The sequence below is a fragment of the Somniosus microcephalus genome, chromosome 6, assembly GCF_052327205.1.
Source record: "Somniosus microcephalus isolate GS21.2 chromosome 6, FLI_Smic_1.0, whole genome shotgun sequence".
Taxonomy (NCBI): domain Eukaryota; kingdom Metazoa; phylum Chordata; class Chondrichthyes; order Squaliformes; family Somniosidae; genus Somniosus; species Somniosus microcephalus.
Window position 1 is genome coordinate 253,172,479 of NC_140992.1, and position 12,642 is coordinate 253,185,120.

The window sequence follows — 12,642 nt, forward strand, 5'->3', positions numbered from 1 at the left end:
AGCCTAGCATCTATTGTCCCCGACATTATCAAGTCAACTTCTGATTTACAACCTCTTGAAAATCTACAACCTTTATTAAACTCACAGCACAGCTTGAGCATTGCATATGGAAATATTGAATGCTCACTATCCATGCTTCATGTTGTCTTAATTATTTCCAGGTTCTTGGGACCTCTGGTGAAAAATAAGGTAGAAAGATCCTTTTTTCTGTCACAAAGCAACTGCTTTTTAACTCAGAATGAGCCCTGACACACCAAGAATGTGCTACCTGTCTTGTTATTTCAGACAGTTAGAAGTGGAACAGCAGCGGCTTATGATCTGGCCCCAATTTATGTGAGAGTGAGCAATTTTTCCTGTCTTTTACTGAGTTTCTGAATTTTGAATACTTCAGGCATCCTTCACTGGAAACGTTTTGTGCCAAATTCTATTCTGCTCCTTTTGGACAACAAATTTATCCGTATCATGGAGTTGGCGGGGAGGGGGGAGGGGTGGGGGGGCGAACGGTGATCGCCAGGCAGTTGGGCGGAGGTCTGGGGATTGGTGATCATGGTGTTGGGGGGGAGGTGGATGATCGGGAGCGTTGGTGGTCGTAGTTGGATCGGGGGGAGATCGGGGTGGGTCGGTGATCGTGGAGGTGTCATGGGGGGGGGGGGGGGTTTGTCGGACAAATTGCGCTGAGGCGGGGGCGGGGGCGGTTTACACGGTTAGTTTGTTGGGCCTGGAAGAAACACTCCTGCTCCTCCTGGCCCACAAGCAGTGCTGTAAATGCACTTACCTGATGGATCCGGTCCTTCTTGCTTCCTTTTACCTGCCAGTTTTCCCGACGCCTGGGAAGCCCAGCCAACATGGGTTAAAAATAGAAACCTTATTAAAATAGTTTCAACGACCGACCTGCCTCCTGAGAGCGGATTGGTCGCCTGCCCCTCACCCTGCCTCCGTTAAAACTGGAAGTGGGCGGGTTGGGGTTGGGTTTGAAATTTTTAACATTTTAACTTTCCACCTTAACCAAACCCACCCATTTTTAGAGATTAAAATTTCTCCTATAACTTGTAAGTGTGCTCATTGGTTTGTGCTAACCATATGACATCACCTACCAATCGGATACCAACATTGACAAATGCTCAGCACTGACAGACCCGACGTTGGGAAAGGCGCGTTGCAACGGGTTGACAGCGGGCTCCCGACCCGCTGTCAAAAAAAAACCCACTTACCCACCCGATTCGCCACCAATCCCACTCGCTAACACCCCGGAAAATTCCAGCCTTTGAATTAGTCTTTAAACCAACTGTCTCAAACATTTGTACGAATCACTTTGTTTTAGCCGGGCTTGAAAAGATTCAATGCAAAGTGTTTTTCTTTCGAAAGGTCTTTTTTACTTTTGTGTGTCTATAATGGGGAATAATAAAAAATCTATCACAGAAGCAGAAAATGCTGGGAATGCAGGTCAGGCAGCATCTGTGGAGAGAGAAACAAAGTTAATGTTTCAGATCAATGACCTTTTATTAAATATTTTAATACATCTATGTTGTTGAAATTAAAGACAACCACAAATATTGACAATGCACGCATGGTTTTCAGGTTCCAACTGTGCCCGCAGCATGCAAGACCATGACAGTCTCCTACAAGCCTTGTGATAGTCCTGGTACTAATCCAGCTTGCAATACAGTAGATGGATTCTCTATAACTATAGAAAATAAGATGAACATGAAGCCCCCATTGACACCTGTATGATCTGGGCTAGTCTGCAGTGCTGTGGGAGATGCGTAAATATGTAAACTGAAGTCATTGTCTGTGTGTAGCACTGAACAGGAATACATTTTACCTGCAGCATGGCTAGAAAAGTATTGGCTATGCAGGCTTCAACTTTGTTTAATTTCCCTGTCAGCCTGAAGTAAAGCTGACCTGAGTGGTGTAATGGCTTAATGCAGTTGTTATAATGGACTTTTGGTTCTAGGGCTGCACTACATTTTTCATTATGTCAGCTCCCAAAGTGCAGCTGGTGCTGACCAGATTTTCACTCTTCTGACCCAGCTCAAGTGTAGTTGCCACAGTCTTAGCTGGTCTCATGTGTAGCTGTTCTGTTTTGTCTATCCTGTCCACTGTTTTCAATGTGAAGAGCATGTGCCAGTACTACAGATTTACTAGAATGATGCCAGAACTGAGATGTTATACCTAACAGGAAAGATTGAACCAGCTGGGGCTCTTTTGCCTGGAAAAAAGACTGAGAGGTGACCTGATAGAGGTCTTTAAGTTTATGGAAGGGTTTGATAAGGTAGACGTAGAGAAGATGTTTCCACTTGTGGGGAATACCAGAACTAAGTGCCATAAATATAAGATAGTCACTAATAAATCCAACAGAGAATTCAGGAGAAACTTCTTTACCCAGAGAGTGGTTAGAATGTGGAACTCGCTACCACTGGGAGTGGTTGAGGCTACTAGCATAGATGCATTTAAGGGGAAGCTAGATAAACACGAGGGAGAAAGGAATAGAAGGATATATTGATGGGGTTGGATGAAGATGCATGGGAGGAGGCTCGTGTGGAGCATAAACGCCAGCATAGACCTGTTGGGCCGAATGGTCTGTTTTTGTGCTGTAAATACTATGCAATACATGAACCTGGTTAATTGTGCTCCTTGCATGGGGTTTGGACACACACACAGATCTGTCACCCCTCTCCTTCTCAACCAAACTACCACTGTGAGCAGTATTACTGGGCACTTTCCTTGCGCTACTCTTGCAAGTTGGTTTAAACTATTTGGGGCTAAAAATTGAGTAGCGCCCCAATTGAGGCGCTAACTTTGCCGGGGCACTAAAAGTAGCGCCCTGGAAAAATTAGCGCCCCCGCACCGGAAATTGAGTGGTTGTGCCCCAAGAGGGAAGCGGGACGCTACTGGAAGCGCCTCGCCTCCCTCTTGGGGCGCTGCGAGTGAACATTGTGGTGCTACGTGCGGCATGTCGCGCCGCGCGCGGTATTGCAGGCCTTCCTCCCCTTCTTAAAGGGGAGGGGCCTTGTGCAGCATGACCTGGGGCCCAGCTGGGCCCCCGGGGATCGGGAGTGCAGGCAAAAGAGCCCGGCACCCAAGAGAAGTGCCGGGCTCTTGGAGTGCAGCCGGCACTCCACCGGGGGTGGGGTTCAGGAGGCTGGGGACAGGAGCACAGGCAGGTGCTGGCAGGCGGCCAGCAACAAAAATGGCCGCCCTGCACCTCGCCTTTAAATTGCGCCTCCCCGGCCGCAGGTATGCCCCCCTGACCCTGTCGGACATAGCGTCCGGTGGTAAATCAGGGGGCGCTCCCGAAGATCGTGGCTGGGGCATGAGTGGGGCGCTGCGCACACCAATTACGTCATCGCCAGCGGCGCTGCACCGCAGGGCACTACCGGTTAGCACCACCACTAACCTCCCGCTGAATTTTGTGGGAGGCGTGGGCAGTACCGCGCCCGGGCGCTTGTTGGTTTGCGCCCCACTTAGCACCCTCTTAAGGCGCTAACGGGTGGCACTACCAACTGAATTTTTCCCCTTTATATCTACCTTTTCCACATAGTTACTACCTTAGATGTCGCTATAATGTTACCTCTCGGTTACCTCATTTCAAGACACGTTTTCCCAGTCTTTCCTTGTGACCTACTCTGAACTATCTCCAGTGCTTGACCTCTCCCTTGCATCTTGGTGACCAGAACTGAACGCAGTACCATGGTGTGACCTGACTAGAGCACTATGGAGTTTGAGCATGGCTTCCTCTAACTTGCATTGTACTGTTTTGGCTGTTTAGTTCTGCAGTCTATTGCTTTGCTGCTCTGAAGTGATTGGACATACTGGCTGTGAAATTTGGCTTGTTTGCATCGGCCGATAAGGCCAGTTTGGATGTAAAATGGTGGCCACCTCACTTCCATCCACTTCCGGCATGGAAGCGGCTGCCATTTTGGGCAGGTTGGCAGCGCTGTCGTTGCCTGCGCTCGCTCCACATATGGTAAATAGTCAGACGCGACGTCAATCAGCTTGCCACACTGAATTGACGAACGATCTGGTATTTTGGACATCGCCACTCCTTTTAATGCCCTCCCCAAAGAATGCACAGCATGCAGCTGTACGACGGACCCCTGCCAGCGCTTCTTAGAGACACAACCTGTCACCTTCAGAACTCGGCTGTACGCTGTAATCATTAATCATTATAATTAGCAGGCAGCACGAAGTTGACATGGTGCCTGCACTCACTGAACGGACACAGGCATATCGCGCATCGCGATGCCCGCGCCTGTTTTTCAACTCTGTGGAATTCCACCTCCCCCCCCCACCGAGTGTTAAGTTTACTAGGAACCATAGATGCCTTTCAAATCTATTCTTAGCTCTATTTCTACACTGTTACTGGAGTATGTGTGTTGGTTATTTTGTTTTGCTATGTACAATTATTTATCTGTATTAAATTTCATCTGTAGTTGTTCTGCCCATTTACAAATTTTGTCCAATTCATTTTATAATTCCTGAGCTGCTTCCTCAAAACTAACTGCCCATCCAATTTTGGTATGATCTGAAAATGTATCCAATTTGCAGTGAGTTTTTGAATCCATGTTAGTAATGTAAATTAGTTACAGTAATGACCCCAATATCGATCTCACAGACACTTCCTTCTCTCAGCCCGACACACCTTCTACATACTGTTTTCCATCTTTCCATCAATTTTTATCAATTTCTAAGGTCTAATGTGACTCTCCACCACATTAAACTTAACTAGCAGTCTTTTGTGTACACATTTATCAAATGCTTTATAGAAGTCTAGGTACAACACATCACAGGGGTTTCCACAAACCTCTTGGGATGTCACTTCCCCAAAGAAATCAAGGAAGTTGGTCAGGCTGGATCTGTTAATTCATGTTAACTGTTCTTTGTTTTATTATTATATACAGATAATCCTTAAATTTACTCCAGATAATCAATTCCATTATTTTACATGGAACTGAAGTAAGACTAATAGGTCGGAAGTAAGTCTGTAGTTGTGTGTATCTGCATTGTCACCCTTTTTGGAAAATGAACACCACATTACCTCACTTCCAATGCACTGGTACCTCCCTAGTATTCAGTGACTTCCACACTATAACCGTCAGTGCCTCACAACTCCCCTCCCCATCTCTCTTAGTACCCTGGGACAGATACCATCTCTAACTAGAGATTTATTTGTTTTGAATCCTTTTAGCCTGTTTAGGACGTCCATTTAATTTATATCAAAATCATTAGGCTGTTGCTACTTATGGAGCATATGCTGCTCGTGTCTCCTTTTGTGGATTTTTGGAGGAAGTAATCATTCATAATGTTAACTATCCTGCTCATTCTCTGTTTCAGCCCAGTTTGCATCTTGTATGGTTCTTGCCTCTTCTCTGGCTGCCATCTTACTGTTAAAGTACTGAAAAAGTTTCTTACAGTGGTGTTTTGCAACAATGCTTTATTTTCCTGAATTATCTTTGTGTCTCTGACTACTTATTTAACATGTTTCTGCATGTTCCTATATTCATCCCATTGCAGGATTTGTGGAATTCATTCTTTCCCCCTTATTCCACTTACAATTAATTTGTTAATTTAATTAGGGTCATGTTTATTTAGTCTACGCTTACTGTTTCTAGGTAATACTTATCCTGTGTGCTCCGCACTATGTCTTTAAAGGAGTTCCACTTGCCTTCTATGAAGATGTTTCTAACTGTTTTGAATCTAGCTCTTTTAAAATATTAAACAACAACAAAAAATGCTGGAAACACTCTGCAGGCCAGGCAGCGTTGTGGAGAGAGAAACAGAATTAACATTTCAGGTCGATGACCCTTCGTCAGTACTTTTAAAATATTCCTAGCTTCTGATTGCCAGATCCTGTGGAACGCGATCACCACCGCCCAAGGTTGCCACGACTTCCATTTCTTGTATGTCGTTTGAAACACTCCTCATTAGTAGATCAAGATGTGCACTGCCTCTCATTGCTTCTTTTGCACATTTGATCATGAAGTCGTGCATCATATTTACCAACTCAACCGCCAAATTGCTTGACAATGCTCAGTTTATATTTGGTCAATGGGAAAATACTTGTAACATCAAAACTTTGCTTTAATCAAGCATTTTTCTGGTGTCAGTTGGCTCCATCTATAGTGCGCTTGCTTTTCAAACAGAGGTATGTGATTCAAAGGGCCTTCTGTTTAAATTCAGCTCCTATTTATTACTGAGGCCATGTTAATGAAGTCACTGCACTGGTGGTTGCCTTGACCTATAATTTAGATGTTAAATCAAGGTCCTCTGTTACTGAACTACTTGTAGTTCAAAGGGAACCTCATATTTAAATTCAGCTCATACCTAACACTATGACGGTGTTAATGAAAGCACTACACTGTTGGTTGCATTGATCTATAATTTAGATGTGGCACTGGTCTTTTGTCTTTCAGCCCAAAAACCAACATTAGTTATTTAGCATCTACAGGCTCTCCACTGTAACTGAAACTTGCAGTCAATTAGGCCGTCTTTGTGCAATATCTCAAAACTCCTATCAATAACATAACATTGTCACATTTATCTCATTATTGACTTGGTGAGATTGTATATTGTGTAACCAGTTTACAAGATAGGAATGTTGCTATCAATATCATTCTACCAATACATTAAACCATAAATCAGTCCATATCATCTTATAATTTTAATTTAAAAATGGATTCACTCTGATCAATTAGAGCTCGTTGTTCTAATTAGCTCATTGAAAGAGAGACTGATTAATGAAAGTTTTACAGTAGGAGCCTAATATTATAATTACAAAAGGAAGACTTCGTCATTTGAGCAATTTGTTAAATCGATCCTGCTGAATACACCTGGCAGCCTTTTTAAAAACAAATAAACTTAAGGTTCTTTCATAAGTCTTCATTATTTTAATTTCTTTTTCAAATCTACATCTTGGATTTTAGCTGCACTCTAAAAGCCATAAAGAACAAAATATTATGTGAAGCTCATATTCTTACTAATTATGTTTGTCTGCTGTAGACCCAAGTTTGATTTAAGTAATGAAGGGGAAAATCTGAAAATGCCTTTTTAAGTGGTGGGATGTTGAGGTTCATATAAAATGACAGTAATGTTGACAATGAACAAGCCCCGAAACCCTTGACTTTCTACTACACAAATGTTCAAACTTCAACACCTCATTCAGCACCCCTGCTCCACGATAGTCCAGCCTGAGAGGGCATGAAATTAAAATACCACTGTGGCAGAACCACTGAATGACTCTGGCTAACTGTATATAATTCTCTTTAATGATGTTCTAACACCAGCCTAAACCTGTACCATTGTGTTAGGCATTACTGTGTTTTGTATATAGAGTTTGCATGTACGGGGCGTGGCCCCTTTAAGAGCGCGGGAAAACACGGGCAAACGCGATGCCATCACGCCGCAAACCACGGGGCTGCCCAGGCAGTCCTCGTGGCATCTCCGTTGAGGAGTAAAGACCTGTTTAGTTGTTCTCTTGTGTCGATCTCCATTATTCGTAGGAATTCATTAATTCCCACATTGGTGACCCCGTTTTTGTGAACGTTTTCACAAAAGAAGAGCACAGCATGGAAGCAAACGCCGTTTCGCTAAAGCTACCACAGTTCTGGGAGCAGCAAGCGCCCTCGTGGTTTATTCAGGTCGAGGCCCAGTTCGCCCTGAGGAACATCGATGCGGATCAGACCAAGTACCTTTATGTGGTCTCCGCACTCGACAGCTCTACCGCCTCTCGGATCGTCAGCCTCCTCGAAAACCCCCCAACGGAGCACAAGTATGAAACCCTCAAAGCGCGGTTACTGCAGGTTTTCAGGCTCACAAAATCGGAGCGCGCCCGTCGATTACTGGCTATGCCCGGACTCGGGGACTCCAAGCCTTCAGAGTTGATGCTCACACTCCTGGGTTCAGAACGGGAATGTTTCCTATTCCGCGAGATTTTCCTCAGCCAACTGTCTGAACAAGTACAAGCTGCCCTGGCCAGATCTGAAATTGAAGACTGCGCAACACTCGCTGCGGAGGCTGACAACATTTTCGCTGTAACTCGGCAGTACTGCGCCGCCACGAGGCACGCATCCCCCGCAGACGCCGCCCCAGCTCGTCAGCCTGCTGGGCTGTGTTTCTACCACGCGCAGTTCGGCACGAAGGCGGAGTGTTGCCGCCCTCCCTGCAGTTTTCCCCAAAAAAACAAACAACAACTGACACTGCGACCACCGAGGAACGGGTCTAACGGGCACCCCGCGGCCGCGATGGCGATCGACAACGCGGGAAAATTGCTGTTCATCACTGATACTCTCTCCAGTCGTCGTTTTCTGTGTGACACCGGGGCGCAGTGCAGCATTTTACCCACGTCCGCCCTCGATGTGCAGACGGGGAATCATGGCCCCACCCTTGAAGCGACCAATGGCGGAACAATTCGGACCTTCGGCAGACGGCGAATGGAGGTGTGCCTCGGGGGGCAACGTTTTCACTGGGAGTTTGTTACGGCCAGAGTTTCCCAGCCCCTCCTCGGCATGGATTTCCTGTGCACCAACAGCCTCCTGGTCGACGTTAGGAACCGGCGGCTGATCAACACAGCAACTTTTAATTCTCTTCCGTGTTACCGCAGTAACACTACGTCACGCACCGTCTCCTGTGCGTTCCCGATTCCTGATGAGTTTGCTCGCCTGCTCGGCGAATTCCCCGACCTGACAAGACTCACGTTCTCCTCCACAGCCACAAAACTTGGTGTGGAACACCACATCACCACCAACGGCCCCCCGGTCTACGCGCGGGCCCGGCGCCTGGAACCTGGCAAGCTGGTGGTCACAAAGGTGGAGTTTGCGACCATGGAACGGTTAGGGATTATTCGCCGGTCGAATAGTCCCTGGTCTTCACCCCTCCATATCGTCCCAAAGCCTGGCGGCGGATGGCGGCCATGCGGCGACTATCGACGACCCAACGACGCCACCACTCCTGATCGGTACCCGATCCCCCACATTCAGGATTTCTCTGCCCATTTGGCAGGGAACACCGTGTTCTCAAAAGTCGACCTCGTCCGGGGCTACCACCAGGTCCCAGTTCATCCACAAGACGTCCAGAAGACCGCAGTCATCACCCCATTCGGCCTCTTCGAGTTTTTACGAATGCCGTTTGGGTTAAAGAACGCCGCCCTGGCTTTCCAACGCCTGATGGACTCCGTGCTGCGGGACCTCAAGTTCCTCTTCGTTTACCTGGAAGATATTCTAATTGCCAGTCCTACTAAGGAAGAACATACCTGTCACCTACGCACCCTTTTTCGACGCCTCAGCCAACACGGCCTGATTATCAACCCGGCCAAGTGTCAATTTGGCCTGCACCAAATTGACTTCCTGGGGCATCGCATCACCTCAGAGGGAGCGGTTCCTTTACCTTCGAAAGTAGAGGTGGTGACATCCTTTCCACGCCCGCAGAATGTAAAGGCCCTGCAGGAATTCCTAGGCATGGTAAACTTTTACCATCACTTCGTGCCTAAGGCGGCACTACTCATGCAGCCCCTGTACGAGGCCCTCAAGGGCAAGACTGGCAAGAACCCGGTAGACTGGACGGATGACATGGCCCGAGCGTTCGCCGACACCAAAAGCGCCTTAGCCAACGCGACTATGCTGATGCACCCGCTGCCAGGAGCAACCATCGCCCTCACCACCGACGCATCGGACTACGCAGTCGGTGCCGGAAGTCCAAGCTTATAGAACGGCCATCACTGGCCTCCAGTTGGCCGACGTCAAGTTCCATTCGGTAGGTACCACGCTGTTGTGTGACGTCTCCATACAGGAACCTCGCCCTGTCGTGCTGGTCATCTGGCGCCGCAAAGTGTTCGACGCCATACATGGGTTGTCACACCCAGGAATGAAGGCCTCTCAGAAACTGATGTCAGCGAAATTTGTATGGCATGGCATGCATAAAGATGTCCGCGACTGGGCCAACACCTGCGTGGCCTGCCAAAAGGCCACGGTACAGCGCCACATCAAAGCTCCGTTGGCCACCTTCACAGTTCCGGAGCAACGTTTTGACCATGTCAACGTGGACCTGGTCGGACCACTCCCACCCTCCCATGGTTTTTCACACATCCGGACCATGGTTGACCGCACCACCAGATGGCCGGAGGCGGTCCCCCTGTCATCCACTACTTCAGCGGGCGTGGCCAGGGCGTTCATTTCCCCCTGGATCGCCCGTTTCAGAGTGCCTGCAGATATTTCGTCAGACAGGGGACCGCAGTTTTCCTCCGAACTCTGGAATACAGTGGCCCAAGGACTCGGTGTCAAATTACACCGCACCACAGCCTACCACCCACAGGTGAATGGCCTCTGCGAACGCTTCCACCGGTCAATGAAAGCCGCCCTGAGGGCCAGCCTCCAGGATGCTGGATGGGCAGACAAGCTACCGTGGGTCCTGTTGGGCCTTCGCACGGCCCCCAAAGAAGACCTTCACTCTTCATCAGTGGAGCTTGTGTATGGTCAGCCGCTGCGAGTCCCAGGGGACTTCCTACCAACATCGACGGAGCCATGGTCCGCGTCTGCCCAGCTTGCTAGTCACCAAGAGGCGGCCAGATGTTTCGCACCGGTGCCCACTTCGCACCACGGGCTGCAGAGGCCACACGTTCCCACGGAGCTTCACAAGGCTGAATACGTTTTTATTCGCCATGACGCACATAGGGATCCGCTCAAGGCCCCATATACCGGTCCCTTCCGCGTGTTGGAAGCAGGGGACAAAACCTTCATGGTAGATGTCGGTGGTAAACCGGACCACATTTTGGTTGACCGCTTAAAGCCAGCACATTTAGACCTCGACCGCCCCATCGAGACAGCACAACCGCCGAGACGGGGTCGGCCACCCATCTTCGTTACGGCAGACCAAGTGCGACCACCCGCCAGACCACCAGCCGACCAGCAGCCTCCGCCTCGAGAGTACAGGAGTCATTCTGACAGGCTCGTCAGACCCCCTCACCGTTTGACTTTGTCTGTTAAAGCGAATTCTGGGGGGGCGCATGTGGCAGAACCACTGAATGACTCTGGCTAACTGTATATAATTCTCTTTAACGATGTTCTAACACCAGCCTAAACCTGTACCATTGTGTTAAGCATTACTGTGTTTTGTATATAGAGTTTGCATGTACGGGGCGTGGCCCCTTTAAGAGCATGGGAAAACGCGATGATGTCACGTCACAAACCACGGGGCTGCCCAGGCAGTCCTCATGGCATCTCCGTTGAGTAAAGACCTGTTTAGTTGTTCTCTTGTGTCGATCTCCGGTATTCGTAGGAATTCGTTAATTCCTACACCACCAAGATTACCGTTGGAAAGTGATAACACTCTTGTATCCTTTATCTATGCAACCTTGGATGAATGGTGAAATGCACTGCCAATTACTTCTGTGATGGTGCCCTTGCTATTATTAATCATTCAGGGTTCCTGAACATTAAGACCCACACCACTATCAACCAGAATGGTTTAATTGTACACTGAAAACTGATGAAAATGGAAAACAGTTAATCTAAATGGCCAATAAAGAGCCATGCAATATTTCAGTTAAAAAAAAATATTTGAAGTTTACTAATATTATACAACAAATAATTTTACAAAATAAGCATTGCAAGGGTCAGGAGTTCATGGCAGTCAGAACATATGAGTCCATAAAATATAGGAAGATCTCAATCTCCTGTCCAATCAGAGCATTTTGAAGATTTTGCTCGTTGACAGCACCGGATTCCCAAAGGAGCTGGTGATTGCCGAGGCGTGAAATCATTATTAAAATGAACATGGCAGGTGTCACAATTTTAGACATGTTATTAGCGTTGGTCAGAAATGCGTAGGCTTTGCAAACTGAGCCTATGACCATGGTTAATGGAACCAAAGGAGATAATGAGCTCTGTATTGCAGAGTAATGTATGCAGCCTGTGTCAATAAAAGGAAAAGATGTGGGGGAGGACAAGTTGACAAAAGGCCTGTGAATTTCCAATTTGCATTCATATCATAGAATCATAGAATCAGAAAGTTACAGCACGGAAGGAGGCCATTTCAGCCCATCGTGTCCACACCGGCGAACAAAGAGCTATCCAGCCTAATCCCACTTCCCTGCTCTTGGCCCGTAGCCCTGCAGGTTAGCGCATTCCAAGTGCACATCCAAGTACTTTTTAAATGTGGTTAGCGTTCCTGCCTCTACCACTCTTTCAGGCAGTGAATTCCAGACCCCCACAACCCTCTGCGTGAAGATATTTCCCCTCAAATCCCCTCTAAACTTTCCACCAATTACTTTAAATCTGTGCTCCCTGGTTTTTGACCCCTTTGCTAAGGGAAATAGGTCCTTTCTATCCACTTTATCTATGCCCCTCATATTTTTATACACCTCAATAAGGTCTCCCCTCAGCCTCCTCTGTTCCAAGGAAAACAGACCCAGCCTATCCAGTCTTTTCTCATAGCTAAGATTCTCTACTCCTGGCAACATCCTTGTAAATCTCCTCTGTACCCTCTCTAGTGCAATCACAAATTTCCTGTAATGTGGTGACCAGAACTGCATGCAGTCCTCTAGCTGAGGCCTAACTAGTGTTTTATACTGTTGAAGCATAACCCCCCTGCTCTTGTATTCTATGCCACGGCTAATAAAGGCAAGCATTCCGTATGCCTTCTTAACCACTT

The 12,642-nt window shown here is 47.5% G+C and overlaps 1 protein-coding gene and 1 long non-coding RNA gene across 4 annotated transcripts in view; one reads left to right on the plus strand and one right to left on the minus strand.

Moving 5' to 3' along the window:
- Positions 1-12,642, plus strand: part of cdh13 (cadherin 13, H-cadherin (heart)) — a 1,232,244-nt gene that overhangs the window by 760,147 nt on the left and 459,455 nt on the right. The gene's annotated exons all lie outside the window — the stretch shown is intronic.
- Positions 1-12,642, minus strand: part of LOC147116662 (uncharacterized) — a 139,557-nt gene that overhangs the window by 13,086 nt on the left and 113,829 nt on the right. Inside the window, exon 5 of the long non-coding RNA XR_015078853.1 lies at positions 1,212-1,455. This is a non-coding gene — a long non-coding RNA (uncharacterized LOC147116662). The remainder of the gene's footprint in view (positions 1-1,211; positions 1,456-12,642) is intronic.